Source organism: Carettochelys insculpta, chromosome 2 (genome assembly GCF_033958435.1).
Source record: "Carettochelys insculpta isolate YL-2023 chromosome 2, ASM3395843v1, whole genome shotgun sequence".
NCBI lineage: Eukaryota > Metazoa > Chordata > Testudines > Carettochelyidae > Carettochelys > Carettochelys insculpta.
In genome coordinates, this window is record NC_134138.1 from 38,871,257 (window position 1) to 38,883,319 (window position 12,063).

At 39.6% G+C, this 12,063-nt stretch overlaps 1 protein-coding gene across 4 annotated transcripts in view; it reads right to left on the reverse strand.

Moving 5' to 3' along the window:
* ZFPM2 (zinc finger protein, FOG family member 2) overlaps positions 1 to 12,063 on the reverse strand; it is a 484,892-nt gene that overhangs the window by 12,759 nt on the left and 460,070 nt on the right. The gene's annotated exons all lie outside the window — the stretch shown is intronic.

The window sequence follows — 12,063 nt, forward strand, 5'->3', positions numbered from 1 at the left end:
CTAGCACCTTTCCAAATATTATTTTTTCCTGCACTTCCTGTGTATTTTTTCATACCACAGTTTCTGTTTTATTCCAAGTGCGTCCTCCAGAGCAGATTAAAAAACAAACCAAACCAAACCCCAAATCAAACCAAAACAAAAACAAACTCCAGAAGATGCAAAAAAGATTTCCTCATAAGGTTATTTCCCTCCCCTTGGTGATTGCTAATATCTTTTTCTGAAAAATCTTTCATTATGTAATATTTTTCATAACATGACTGTTTTATCTCTGCTTACATTGACTGAACTTCCTGGAAAGAAGATATGCCAAAGATCTGTTTCATAAAGGATTATTCAAATAAAGGTTTGTTTAAAAGGGGAGGAAAGGGAAAAACTTTAATCAAACACTAAAATACACTATAGCTCTGTGCTGCAAATGTCACGTGCAGTGCATTAAAAAGAAAATTAAGAATGCAAGTACATCTACTAATGTATTTGAATGTGATAGTGAATGCTCATTTATTTAACATGTTTAGACAGGCAAAGCACTTATATTGTGTTATCTACACTCTCAGGCCTAGATACATATCCAGTATAGTTATGCCTGAAATAATGTTGCATACTTTATACATTATAAAGCTTTTGTTCCCCAAGGTTTTGTATATATAGCAAAAGCTATATGTTGTAGTCATTAGGCAAGCAAAACTGTACTCATTTTGATAAGTAATATTGCTGTGTTTATCTTTCAGCATAACTGCCTTTTCAACTGCACTTCATTTTTTTCCCCTCAAAGAGATTATAGTTTTAAAACAACTTGTTGCAAAAATCTGGTGGAGGAGATAACAACAGTGTATGATATGCCACAGCTAAATGGAAGAATTAAGACATTGTTTTAGAGAAATCTTGGACAATTAATTAAACCAGTCTATTAGCTTTCAAAGATGAGCAAACAAAACAGCATCAGTGACAATGTGTTTCAGTGGAAAAATAAAGCTGAGCTTCCAGACCTCAAAGTAGTATAAAAGTTTCAAAGCAAAAAACTTTTTTGCTTTCACCCTTCGTTATTACAACAGTTGAAGGTAGCTACACAGTATACAAACAATTTATTCTAACAGGACCACTGCAGCATAAGAGTCTCTGCTTTCTGGAATTAGGGCATACAAAGATGGCAACTCTCCTCAATTTCCTTTTGGAACTAACGAGGTGAAAAGTGAAGACAATACAACTGTATCTACAACTCCAGAAACCTAAAACCAACCAGGCATTTGACGACTATGTTTTGGATTAGTGTCTCACTCACATTGGAGTAAATCCCAAGAACATCTGTTGAAGCCATTGGAGTTACACTGGTGCAAAACCAGTGTGAGAAGAGAACCAGATGAGGGGACATAATCAGTCTCTCTTAGATATAACCGCTGTGACCTAGCTGATTTTAGCTTGTGGCTCTGTAGCCAGTTACAGTATTTTACTTGTGAATACAGTGAACACATAATTTATTTGTATGAGAGGAGGGTGTGGATTGAAATGTGCCACAATAAAAGAACCAACTTTTCTGCTCAGGAACAACCTTGACATACTGCATCCCGGGCGGGAAAGGAGAGTGTAGTTGCAGTAGTGGTGGCCCTAGCCAGGAGCTCTGGGCCCTTTAGAATTGCCAGGCCCTGGCGAAATAACCTCCTCCCTCCATCCCTCTGTCAGTGGGCCTGCTTACAGCCAATTAGGATTTTTCCTAAGAATTATGCCCCTCCCTCACAAATACATTTGTTCTTTCATTGTGTTAATCTACACAGAATATTGTAGCAAGTGGAATTTGATGGGCTGGGTCAAGCACATATGTTTATACATACATGTAGTTTACTGTCACTGAGGCTTAATTCTGCCTTTAAGTTGCTGCTCCAAGACATGGACAAGCTCCCAGACATGCTGGTACCATCCCTTTGTCATGAAACATAACAGCTGCACAGCACTTTCCATCCATAGGTATGAGGTGTACTACACATATCACACTGCAAGTTTGTCCCTTGCCATGGGCAGGTGAAGATGGGGCCAGGGCAGGGCAACAGCCACTCTTCACTGCCCCAACGGGACTAAGGAGAGCACTTAGTGCAAAAACTGCATTTGTGCTGGTGCTTGACTAGGCTGGCATGAGGCTTCCTGCCCCATCTCCTGTGCCGCAGACCCAGATGCGCCAGGCAAAATCGAGTCTTGATGGCCTGATCCAAAGCTCACTGAGGTTAATAGACAGAGTCTGACTAATGAAACGTGCCTTGGATCAGGCCCTTCAGGACAGATTGTGAACTCTTTATTTACACTGAAGACAAGTAATTTACTCAAGTAATCCCATGGCTGCTAAGATTGACCAATCTGACCCCAGATGATTTGATCATCACATCAGCAAAGATCATCAGGGGCAGCATAGCTTACAGAGTCACGTGGACAGTTTGTTTCAGAGAATCAAAGCCACATATCACAATATCCTGAGCTGGTGTAAATTAACAGTTTTGTCACAAGTCAGTGAAGCTAAGTCAGTTTACACCAACAGAGATTCTGACCTGGAGGCTACCCATGAAATGGAAAGTATAATTCCGTAGCTGTTCTACAATGATAGCTACAAAATCAGCCAAACAAAACTGAGTTAACATATATTATCTAGGCATCAAATCCAAGATCAACAAAAAAAGTATCAACGGATATTGCTTAAGCATTTATTTCTACTCCTTATTAGCTTTCATTTGAATGAAAATATAATTAACTAGTTATGCAAGTAATTAGAATGCTTATTTAATCAGAGAAAGTTGGGCAAGTGGAATAATATCATATTGTGCAAACTAGAGCAAAAAATTACATTCCAACCGCATTGGCATGATTTCTTTATCAAATTGCATCACACACTGAATCAGCTATCTGATACTTTCATAGCTTCCACCAAATGGAAATATTATTTTTGGATCCTCTTTGTCTGTCTCTTACACTGCAAACACAAGTAACTCTTTGCTACTTCAAAATAAAACTAACCAAAACAACTTAAGGTTCTATGGAAAGGAAAAAGATGTCCCTGAAAAACTATGGACTTACTGTTCTTTGTAATGCTAACGATCAAGATTCTTGTGCAAACAGATCTGGTTCCTAACAGGAAGCTTATAAATCATACTCATAATTGCTGTCAAAACTGCAGTGAAGTGTACTGCAAGTTTTGATAATAAAGAATAGAGTCACAGTTCAAACTTGATTACATTTTGGAAATTCATGCTGCTCGTACAAGAATCAGTGGCCTTAAATATCTTCTTCTCCTGCCAAATTTTTCACTTGCACTTTTTATTATTTATGAAATCAGTCTCTGCACAATGTCATGCAGACCTCTGATGATAAAGTCTAATTAAGATTAAGACAAGCTTTTTGGAAGGGATCCCATCATTAGCAAACATGATAAACACAAAAATACTCCCTACTTGTCAACCAGGAGCAATTCAGTAACCTAACAGTATTATCTGTTGCTAGGCTACAGAGCTGACAAAGCTTCAATTATATTGTACGGCTGTACCTATAGAGTATTGTATAAGCAAAATGTATCTAATATAAAAACATTTAACTTCATTCATGCTATCTGCAATTCATGGTTTCTTTCAATGGCAAAAATCAGGATAATAATTACGTACCATGCTGCAAAAATCTTTGTGAGACATTATATTTAAAGATTTCTTTTCTAATTTATCTGTATGAGTGACAGACATTTGATTTGTAAAAATAATAAAGTGCAACCAACGGGTAGCTGTAAACCACTAACAGAACTACCTCTGGACTTATCGAGATATGGAACCAATTTTAGCATAAAACATATACAGTAAATTGAACCAATTAAATCACATTGAGATGTGGTAATACTATGTCTTCAGTCTGTCGGACGACAGCGAACACTGAGGAGATAAGATACGTATACTACTATAAAACTTTATATGACACATATCGAGCTATATATTAGAAACTTGCTTGATTTTTCAATAGCCTCTTCATTTTCTCTCCCCACAATGAGGAAGTCAGTTTTGAGATTTTATACATAACTCAGCCTTTATTTACTTCCTTCTGTATCAGTGATTTTCTCTGAGAACTTTACAGTGAAGGGGCTGTACAATGGCATTGATTTTTAAGCAGAGTTCCCCATGGACTTAAAATGGGTGAAGCTTTGCTTAAAAATCAGCAGCAGCATATGGTCTCTCATAGGAACTTTGTTGATTTTATTAGAACCCACTTTAAAGATCAGGTTGCTAAAAATAGTTCGAATTCCCCTAAAAACACAGGCAATGGTTAAATGGAATGCAAGGACATTTTAACTGAATTACACAGACACGAGTAACTCCATCAAGGGAGTGCACTGTCTTACTCTGTAAATGAAAACAAACACAATTATTAAAAATATACAACTGATCCTGCCACAGTTTTGTATTTACAAAACTTATTAATCAAAATAATCTATTGAACCTTTTGAATCTGGATATTTGATTGTATATCTTAGGTATACAAGGTTAGAAAATAAATCATTGCTACTGAAACCAATCATCATACTTAAACAGTTTCAGCATACAAACCCCTTGTGCCAGTGAGTCTGAAAGTATTGTTTTGGCTGCCTATATTTTGTGCTTAGTGTTTTTGACTGTGTTACTGCAACAGCATAAGAGGCCATTTCCTGTATACATACGTTTTTAAAAAGGAGGGTCAGAAGACTATCAGAAGTCAGTTAATCAACAGCTTGCATTAGTCTATGGACCATAAAGACTTCCAGGTACAATTAACTGAATTAAATCTCCACCTTCTCTGAATGAAATGGTCCCATTTTATAAAAAGGTATTTTTAACAGCCTTGGGGGAAATAAGTTTGTTTATTTTATATCATCCTTGCTCTGTATTTGATTTTAAGCATTTGCGGTGGATTTGCAAATCCATAACAGGACACAATCTGCACATTTGTTTTTGCTCCCCCCCCCTGCCAGCACACCATAGCGTTGTGACTGTTCAGAATAATTTCCTATACTGATGAATGCCCCCATTTCAGTATGACAGAAGTTACTGCCCAGATCTCTAATTTTCGACATTAACAGAGTACTTATATCTATATGTAGCCACATTGTTTAATAAAAATTATAATGAATTCAAATCCAATACTGTTGAAATTCTTGACAGTAAAGTAGTGCAACGAATAGAACTTATAAATTATGTGTGCCCCTTCTTTGAAAAATGCTTTGGAGGTTTCTTTGTGCATTGGCAAATACAGTAGGAATATGAGGTATTGTGTGGATCCTCCTGCACAGCACCTGATAAAAGAATAAAGAGCTGTGACATATTCTTAAAACAATAGAGGAATTAAAGAGAAACAATGGGCCAGCTGCTTCATTAATACAATCAAAAGAGAGCCCAGCACAGAGGAGTCCAGATAATTAAGCACTACTCATTTAGACCTTTTTTCTATAATAAAATTGCTTAAAATTTTATTAACTACTTCATAGTTGTTAGCTAGATCTGTGTACTTGTTTATTTAGGTTGATTAATGCCTTTTCAGTATTCTCTAACATGCCAACTCATGGTTTATACAAGTTTTTGAATAAAATATTGTAAGCATAAATGATACGGATCTGCAGTGTACACAGCAATAAATCAAAAACATTTTGTGAACAGTCTTTTCTGTTGATAAAAATTCTCAACATTTTAAACCTGTATGCACAATCTAAATACACTTCGTAGGACGCTTCTGCCATCTAAGTATTTTAATGCCAGGATTCCAAAAAACTCTTCAGGGAGCAACTCAACAGCCAGGCATGAGAATTTGGGCACCTCTAGGAATTATAACAAAGTTTACAATGCTAAATTAAAAGTAATGAGATGATTTCCTAGAATGTTGCATAATTTTTCCTTTTTTTACTGACCAAAGAGATCGTCAAATGATACCCTCTAATTTTAACTTTGCTGTTGCATTTTATAACTGCAGTATATTAATTGAAGAAATATTAAAACCTATAATATAATGTTAAAACAGTAAGGGTAAAAGCAATCACATGTAGTACATTTGGCTCTGAATAAAGTGTGAAACATTTTTTTTTTAAAAAACCCAGATGCTACAATAAGAAACTATATTCTGTAGTACTATGGAAGATGCACTCAATTAAACATTGGAGTGGTCTGAAAGTGATGATTCCAAGATCAGTGAGTTTTAAGAAATATGATGCCTGACTGGAAATAAAGAAAAAAATTAACTCAAGAGAATAATAGCTTTTGCCTCAGTCCAAGTGAATGTGAGTTTTGATACTGACTTCAGTGCCAAAGACTGATCCTTTAGCAATATGATAAAAGAGCACATGATGTTATATGAATCACGTATTTCATAAAGGTAGGCTGCCTATTTCGTAGTTTATTTACTCAGTACAGCTTTTAAAATGTCTCTTCAGTTGTAGAATCAAAACTGAAGCATTCTATGCTGAAAACTTTCAGTAAGATATATTTTTTTCCAGTACATAGCATAACCACTGTCTAAAGGATAGCTACAATAATTCAGTAGCTCTCTTTAATTAATACTGCAATACTGCTTGAGCTACTGAACCCCAAATAAACTGCCTGTTTCTAAAGTGGAACTGGTATATCCAGCAATGAGATTTGACCTCTCATTTTACTCTTGTTTCCAGCTTGGTTTTTTTTATGCATTTGAGGATTTGTATTTGTTTCTCTAACAGAAATACCAGAACTAAAATGTAAAATTCCATTAGATACAGAGTTAAACTACATCAATGTTCAGAAAATATTCACATGAAAATAATACGGTAATTTTATTTGTCCCCACTCTCTCCTGATTGAGCTGTCACAGTTTATTTACTACAGGGAGAGACAGTTAAACCCACATTTTTAGAAGTTGTGTGCATTTAAGAGGCTTATTTATTTCTTCTGGGACACTTGTTCAAATCCTGAGCTTATCAGAGTGAATACATATCTTTCTATTAGATGACTGTAAAAAGTCTAAGGTGAAACCATTGCCTGATGGACAAAGTCCATAGCAGAAAACTGTTAAATATTTGGCACAAACGGAGATTCCTACTTAAAAGGCCTGAATGGAATGGAAAACTGTAATATCCTCCCACATCACCAGAAGCTGGCTCTGCTGCTAAGGGTTGAAACAGAAGTGCTGCCATAAATGTCAAACGCGTTGTATTTCCTTAACATCAACCCTAACAAATGAGCTGAAGGAGTTCTTTTACAGAGTGACTACAGTATTGGTTTTTTTTTGTGTGTGCATGTTACTTTATATTTCGGAATACAACTTCCTTACCTCTTTAAGGAGACGTTCAACGTCGAAGTAGGGAATGTGTAGTCGTTGTGCGTCCCGCAACTTGGAAATAGCGGGGTCCGCCATGGCGGCCATCAGCTGGGGGGTTGAGAGATGCTCTCTCTCCAGCCCTTGCGGGGCTCTATGGTCACCGTGTGCAGCAGCCCTTAGCCCAGGGCTTGTGGCTGCTGCTGCGGCAGCTGGGGATCCATGCTGCATGCACAGGGTCTGCAACCAGTTGTCAGCTCTGTGTATCTTGTGTTGTTTAGTGCAACTGTGTCTGGGAGGGGCCCTTTAAGGGAGTGGCTTGCTGTTGAGTCCGCCCTGTGACCCTGTCTGCAGTTGTGCCTGGCACCCTTATTTCGATGTGTGCTACTTTGGCGTGTAGACGTTCCCTCGCAGCACCTATTTCGATGTGGTGCTGCACAATGTCGATGTTGAACATCGACGTTGCCAGCCCTGGAGTACGTGTAGACGTTATTCATCGAAATAGCCTATTTCGATGTCGCCACATCGAAATAGGCTACTTCGATGTAGGCTTCACGTGTAGACGTAGCCATTATGAGCTAGAAATCATAGACTGGAAGGGACCTCCATAGGTCATATAGTCCCATCCCCTGCATTGAAGGAGGACTAAGTATTATCTAGAAAATAATGACAAACCAATGAACAATGTAATATGGACCTGTCAGTGCATTAAGTTCCCCATCCCCACCGCCCCACATCCATGAAGCCTGGACTTTTGAGATACACTGCCTTGGCAAACTCTTCTCTCCCTTGACTCCTTACAGTAACAAGTGGATTGGAGCCCCTCACAGAATTCCCCAGGAGAAACAGCTATTTGAGACAATCACAGGAATGAGACTTAGCCATCTTTGTCAGCAGCACCAAGATTCAGGAGGAGAGGACTAGCTGATGAGCCCACTGTTATAGAGGTAAAGCGTAAGGTGCACATTTCCAGAACCCCTGCTTCCCTGCCAGCAGCGTCAATAGCATGGCTCTTTCGTAGCCTTAGGAAGCACACTGATGCCAACAATTCTAGATGTACTGTGCTGATTTATGGACTGTGAGATTGCCAGTGGGAGGAGATTTGGGAAAGACGGATACGAAGTGAGAGAGTGAGCATGCCCGGATGGCACATGCACAGGTCTGAACTCCAGGGAAATCAGAACACATACTTTAACTTTTCAAAGGACTTTCTCCACTCTTGAGCCTGATGCTTGTGGGGATCTGCTAGTGCTGTTTGGACAGATGCAGAGCAAATGTGGAAGATGTCCAGGGAGGACAAGGAGGAGGAGGGTTTATGTAGAAGGGTAAGTCCATCACCTCAGGAAGTTGTGAGGACAGTCTATTTTTTTAAAGAATGTTAAGTAGAGGGGCACTGGGGCAGTCTTCTGTGGAATGGAGAAAACAAACAAATACATAAATAATAGGTTATGGGTTTGGTCACCTTTTTGTAGGGGTGGAGCAAATGATAAGAGAGCCAAAGGGGTTATGGATTAACTGGAATGTCTCATAAATTTTAATCACCCTTGATTCAACATCTGGAACTATTGAATTGTACACACTGTAACTACGTAAACACGTGCTTTGATTTCTTGTCTTCCCTCCTCCTCCTGTTTGTTATACTCATTTGTTGAATCTTGTCTTTAATGAGGTCCCAATCCCACAATGAATGGAACACAGAGCTTATTTTGAGATCACAGCCATACACTGGTGGAACAGCTCACTGTGGCTACGGTATCACTAGGGAATTTTGCCAACAAAACCCCAGTTTTGTCAACAAAACTCGTGAAGTGTGCTCACACAAAATGTGTGTTGTCGACAATTTGTCAGCAAAACTCAGCATGTTCACCAGCAGCATTCTGCCTCTCCACCATGAGGCATAATGCTGCTGTTGACAGACTGTTAACAAAAGAGCTGTGTGGATGCTCTTGGTGGGGCGGGCACTTTCTCTCGACAGACAGGGCATCCAGAACAATGGGCAGCCCTGTTTGCTGTGCTTCCGGTGCCTGTTTTGTTGAGTGGGCAATCAAGCTGCTCTGTCAACAGAGCAAAGAACGCTTTTGATTCACTTTTAGTGTGTGGCCACACTCTGTCGACAGAAGCTTTGTCAGGAAATCTCTTCCGACAGTGACTTCTGTTGACAGAGCACTTTAGTGTAACCGTAGCCTTCCTGTAAATGTGAATGCGCTTACCTCTCTTTTTTAGGGTCGGGAGGTGAATTTACAAATTATTCAGAGCAAGAACTGAGTGGTTCCTCTAGATCTGTGTAGCCCCTTCCATAATAGCTCTCTCATCCTGACTAAGGACTTTAGGCACTCCCATCACCATAGACAATAATAAAATAGAACCAGTTTTCCTAGACAGATTATAGTGACTTCTGCTCCTGTTAACAGGATGTAAGGGACACTGTAAAAACTATACATACAAGGAGGCTCTTCTTTATTAATTTGCATCACATGGAAATTTTCACCCCAACTGAAGTCACTTCCATTGACTGTAATGGGAGGAGGAACACGCGTCACTCCAGTGGTAGTTTATAAAAAAGACAGCTAAGTCAAAAGACACTTATAAGGGAACTCTCAGCTCAAATATGTTCCCAAATATAATTCTAAGGAAATATTCTTTGGCAAAACTATATACTATTGAAACCTTTCCTTTTTCAAAAAAATTACATGAGTTAAAAACAACAGACTCTCAAAATAAATAAGCACTCCCCAGCTGAGTCTGAAATGTAAACACAGTAGTATTAGCCTCTGCATAAAAACCTGTAAGTAAGAAGGCCTACTAAATGATGACAAGGAAACATGAAAGTGACTAGTTATTTTCATTTTGCAATTGTGTGAAATGCCAAAAATAAATAAGCAAATGTGGCAAATATAGACAGACTCTTAACAATATTTTTTTCATCTGATTGGGGTGACCATCCACCCCGTATTGGCCAGGACAGCCCTTCATTTCAGGTGCCAGGAAGGCATCCTGATATATTTCTAAAAAGGGGCTAACTGCCCTGTATTTGCTGGCTCCTGGCTCCCTGAGCCACAGGGAGCCGGAGCTTGACCAGTATAGCTTCTGCCAGGTTCCTGGTTACCCATGCCCGGGGCAAGCCAGGAGGAGGCGTACCTCTTGGCTGCCAGCTCCCTGCTGCTCAAGGGAACCAGAGCCCACCCTGTGCGGTGGCCATGTGGCTCCCAGCTCCACAAGTCGTGGGGAGCCAGAGCTTGATTGACAGGGCTGCCTCCTGGCTTCCAGCTCCCTGAGACGCTGGGAGCTGGAGCCTGACCAGCATGGCTGCTGCCTGGCTCCTGACTCCCTTAGCTAGGGGGAGCCAGAGCCTGACTGGTGCAGCTGCCTCCTGGCTCCCCACTGCTTTGGGGGAGCTGGGAGCCAGACCAGTGACTGTTGCCCTGTTCCCAGCTCCCCCCAGCTTCGGGAAGCTGGGTGCTGTTGCTACCTCCCCATAGCCACAGAGCACTGCACTCCCTCAGCAAGGTGGAAGCCCCCACCGGGCAGCTACTGCCTGACTGGGAAGGTGACCATCTGTCCCATTTTGACCAGAACACTAGTGTCATCCCCCTGTCCTGTATGTGGCCTAGAGAGGTATGGTCACCCTACATCTAATAATCTGGAGGCATTATTAGTAATGTAGGACTAAAATAGTGAAGTTAGCAAGAAGATGATTTAAATCAGTAGACTCAAAATATTTTTAAAATTATTTTTAATCAAACAGCATCCTTTTAAAACTGTGAATTAGAGACAAATGAAATAAACTAGTGCATACGAAAAGTGACTAGCTATTAGGATTCTGCATTGGGCGATTTTTTCAAAATATGCTTCATAACAAATACCAGTTTACTGAACATCATACAGGTGCCTACAAGCTGCCAATCTAGCTGACTGCATGGTCATCATGATTTTTAAATGACCATGGAAGAAGTGACTGCATATCCCAAAGGCAAGCTGTCAAAATTGAGGCTGCAGCTGATAAACTGATTACAAAGCTGCTTAAGACTTTGCTTGTAAACAAAAGCATTTATCAACTAATAATTTGCAATAAACTGATGTAACTCCCAGCTGAGCCCCAAACTGTAATTGTCTTTACCATCTGCCTATTAAAATACCATTCTTCATCACTACACAGGAACAGAAGGGAGAAAATCTCCAATACTACATAACTTGCATGCTTATAAATAATCTGTGAGCATTCCATACTTTCATTATTGCTGCGGGGTTTTGTACACTTAATTTCCTTTTTCAGCGCTTAGGAGTGCTCCAAAATTGGTAAAAAAAAAAGTAATAAGTACTGCCTGCTGCTAAAGAAAAGGAATTATATAAGTTCATCATACTCTGCTGTTCCTTAATTTTTTCTCTTTTTGCCACTCCATAGGAATTTCCTGATGGACGCCCCCTCAAGCACAAACCTTGCAAATGAAAATCTCAATTCCTTTTCAGCTTGTCACTTTCCATTACCTTTCTTTCTTATGCATTCATTTCTTCAAGTGGTGCTTTAACTTCAACAGGGCATCAGTTAAAACATGTTGGTTCCCTGTGGTGTGGTTTGTGGGATCCTGCAGTGATTGTGTGGAACTAAAGAGACAGTCTGCAAAGCATTTTGCAGGCCCCATGGTGCGACTTCCTGAAAATTGAGTGAGTTTCCCCATTCTTTCTTCAAGCTCTTTGCACTCCTAATACTGAGAAAAGTTGCAGACTTTCAATGAATTTCAGAATTGATAGACTCACATGTTCTAATACTAGATGAATGGCCCTATTAGTAGATGC